The 3917-nt window shown below is 43.3% G+C and overlaps 1 long non-coding RNA gene across 1 annotated transcript; it reads right to left on the bottom strand.

Annotated features, from left to right (window-relative positions):
• Window positions 1-1127: 1127 nt before the first annotated feature.
• Window positions 1128-2638, bottom strand: LOC121645620. Its single transcript, XR_006011462.1, has 2 exons — window positions 2518-2638; window positions 1128-1331 (listed from the first exon to the last, which is right to left on the bottom strand). It is a non-coding gene; the product is annotated as an uncharacterized LOC121645620 (long non-coding RNA).
• Between the last annotated feature and the right edge of the window lie 1279 nt (window positions 2639-3917).

Here is a 3917-nt window from a genome sequence, read left to right as displayed (position 1 = left end):
TCAGGGTGAACTGTGTTCACAGACAGTGTTTCTGGAAGTCTTCCTGAGTCCATGCAGTGGTTTCCAGTAGAGAATCATGTCTGCTTTTAATGCAGAACATCACCAACATCCAGCCTTGTCCCCAGCACACAGAGATTCCTCCTGATTCTCTGAATCTTCTGATGATATTCTACACTGTAGATGGTGGATCTTCAAAGTCTGAGGAACATTTTTCTGAAATTATTCCACAGTTTTAGATCCAGTTTGTCTCAGATTGGTGAAGCTCTGTCCATCTTTCCATCTGAGAGACTCTGCCTCTCTGAAATGCTCTTTTTATACCAGTCATGTTACTGACCTGTTGCCAGGTAACCTGGTTAGTTGTCCAATGCTCCTCCAGGTGTTTCTGGTTTGTACCAGGTACTTTTCCAGCCTTTTGTTGCTGCTGTTCCAACTTTTTCCATCAGCTTCACTATCAGCTCATATTTTCATCACATGGTGAAACGTCTCCGTTTCATCATCTGGTATGATGGTGATCGGCTACTGGGGATAAAAGATGAGTTCATAAGATTCTGATTTTATTTATACTTTACAGCGAGTCCCAGCTGCAATGGAAGCTGTTAAAACAGAGTATATATTACTTCCTGCACAGTAAACCGACCCTGAACTCATCATCTAAACTGGGTTTATGGTGGAAGGATACGGTGGAACAAATAGTTCCAGCTGTGGGCTTCAGGAGGGATAAATGAACGTCTCCTTCAGTATTTAGAAGATGTGTGTTTGACTCGCCCCAAACACAAACATGTTGGAAGTGGAAAGTCTTTGAAAAGCTGCTGTGACGTAACTCGGGTCGTCAGCAGGACCCGCCTTCTCTTTTCAGCCTTTATTTACTTTTTAAATCTGGATTATCAACTCAAACAAACACAGATTCTGCTGCATTCAAATACTCACACACCCGTTTATCCCATTTATTCCAGTAGATCCTGTTAAAATCCCGAAAAAAACAGCCAGGGTTGAATGTTTTTCACATTTAAAACCTTATTTTATTCCTGGACAACAGGAAAACAGGCTGCAGATGATAGAACGTCACGAAGAGGAAACGTGGTTCTGTGAAAGTCTGATGTGACGTGTTCAACATGGATCCACAGACGTAACAGATGTGACTTCAGTTTGCATGGTGAGGTGAGTCCGTTCAGGTGTCAGGGTTACTGCACACATGTGGAAATGTACACTTATGAACAATTAAAATAACGTCTAGAAAAGTTGCTGATGGTGATGTGAGAAACTGGACTTTTGCTGGGATTAAATGTTTGCTGGTTTGATGGATCCATGCTGATCTGGAAGCTGGAACAAACCTGGAAATGAGTTCATATGTTATATAAAATAAAAAAATTCAGTAAGGAAATAAAAAAAAACATGTAGTATATGATAAAAGTACAATATCTTTAATATGTAAAATTTTTGCAAGATGTCAGATTAATAAGATTAAACTTATAAAACTACAAAAAGTCATGAAATCTCTATACACACACACTCACACATATATACATATATGTGTGTGTATGTGTGTGTAATATGTACACTATCGTTTAAAAGTTTGGGGTCACTTTGCCACGGGATTCAATAGGGAAGTGACCCCAAACTTTTGAACGGTAGTGTATATATAAGATATATTGTAAGATATAAATATATATTACATATAACATATAAAATAAGATAAATAAATATAAATAAATCTATGTATAAATGATTTAAGTGGAGCAGAGTATAAATAGTTGAACTTGAATTATTTTTATCCAGAAATTTCAGGTTGTTTATAACATTTTCTAAAAGGAAAAAGCTCATTAAATATAAACATCTTGATAATCTACTTTTTTTTATCTGTTTGAAGCATTTTTTTTATTTTGTTTAGAAACGTTCAGTATAAATAAAGTTGATTATTGTTAAATGTCTTTAAAAATAGAGAAAAATTCTCTGAGCATTTCTGTGTTTTAGCTCCTGTAGAAGATTTTAGTTCCGTCCAGTTTTAGCAGATTTTAACGGAACATTTTTATTCTTCATGTGACCCGCAGCTCCGTCCCGCCTTCATCTCTATAAATGTCCATGTTTTTCCGCTCACGCGCTTCCAGTTCTCTGACAGTTCCCACACGCTCCGCGGTCCGTGAAGGCAGCAGCAGAAGTCTTGACTTTGAGCCGCGCAGCTGCACAAACCCGCAAACTGTGCGGTGTTTCTGCGGAGCTCAGCCTTCAAACCGGCGGTGGAGGAAGAGGAGAGGAGGCAGAGGAGAGGAGGAAGAGGAGGGAGAGGAGGCGCAGCTCGGGACCAGGAGGTAAGGGGAAAAGTTTGCGTCTCCTCCGCCGCCGCCCCGCCGGGCTGCTCGGTGTGTTTGATGTGTGCGTTCGGCGCGTGTTCGACGCTGCCCCGCGGATGAACCGGTCTCTCCTCGCGCTCTTTTCACGCGGCTCCAGCAGTTTCCACCGCTTCAAAGCTCTTTTCTTCCCTCAGCGGTTTTCAGCGGGACAAAAGAACCGCGGCCTCACCTGGTCCGAGCTGCGGACGCTGCACGTGCTCGTTTCCATGGTGACGGTGGCGGCACGGCGGCCAGCTGTCAGCAGCCTACCTGATGATGATGGTGATGAAGGCTGTGTCCGAATGCCCCCCTTCTTCACCACATAGTGACTCACGAAGCTGCCTATTTTTTCCTCGCCGCAAACCACGTGACTACCGCGTCACCACGGCAACCACAACCCTCGTCAAGACGTCATTCCAAATCCATGTTTTATTTTATTCTTTGTTTGCTTACAGGTCATTTCTTTTTGCCTCCTTGCGCCATGTTGGCTTCTGCCCGCAATGCATTGTGGTCTATATTGACCCGTCTAGTGACCATCGATGCTCACTACTTTTCAAGATGCATTGTGGGTAATTTTGAGTGCCCTACTTTTTTTTCTCTGGACATTCGGACACGATAAAAATGCGTGACCCCGGTACAGGGCGTTATGTAGGGCGTCGGGTGGACATTCGGACACAGCGGGTTCTCCGTCCAGAGCCAGAAACGAGACCAGAACCTTTCACGTTTCTGTGTTTTCATTCTAGTCCAAACCAAAACTGGACCTGCCGCCTGATGGACTCAACAGAACTGGGTTGGTTCTGTTAAAAGTCCAGATTAACCTGGTTCACTTCCAAAGATGCAAAAACTTCCCAAATGTCCCAACAAGATTTCCTGGTTTCCATAGAAACGGTCCCCCTGAATAATGTTGTTTACTAAAAGCTGCGAACATAAACAGAAGGGATGTTCTGACGGACGTGAAGCTTCAGGTGGTTTTAGTTCGGATTAAACGCTGATGAGACGCGTTCCGGTCGGAACGCTTTCTCTATTAATCCACACCTTTCCGCCGCTGTTCCGTAATGAAGTTTGGAAATATGCCGTGACTTCACAGCGGAGTCACTCGGGTTTTAAAAAGGCCTGTCATGATCAGGTGTCGTATTCTGACTGATGATGATGTTACCTGTTACAGGTAACATCAGCTGACTCAGATCCACATATGCAGCTTGTTGATGGATGAGGTGTGATGTCATGATCATGGTGAGGATGATGATAATGAGAATAAAGATGGGGATGATGAAGAGAATGATGATAGTAAAGATGATGATGATAGTGAGGATGTTGATGTGAGGAAGATGATGGTGAGGAGGAAGATGATCAGTAAAACTGCTTCAGGATCTTGGGGTAAAAACGGAGGAAGTGAGGTGAACAGTTTAGTTTAGTCCTGTAGCTCAGGAGGAAGAGCAGGCGTCCACTAACTGGAAAGTCGGTGGATCGATTCCTGGCTTGCTTTAACTCTGTGCCGTAGTGTCCTTGGGCAAGACAATGAAACACACGAAGCCTCCCCATGTGTGTATTGGGGTGTGTGTGTGACATGGTGTAAAAGCGCTTTGAGTG

Source organism: Melanotaenia boesemani, chromosome 1 (genome assembly GCF_017639745.1).
Source record: "Melanotaenia boesemani isolate fMelBoe1 chromosome 1, fMelBoe1.pri, whole genome shotgun sequence".
NCBI lineage: Eukaryota > Metazoa > Chordata > Actinopteri > Atheriniformes > Melanotaeniidae > Melanotaenia > Melanotaenia boesemani.
Note: the sequence above shows the minus strand (reverse complement) of the source record. Positions and strands in the feature narration are given on the sequence as shown.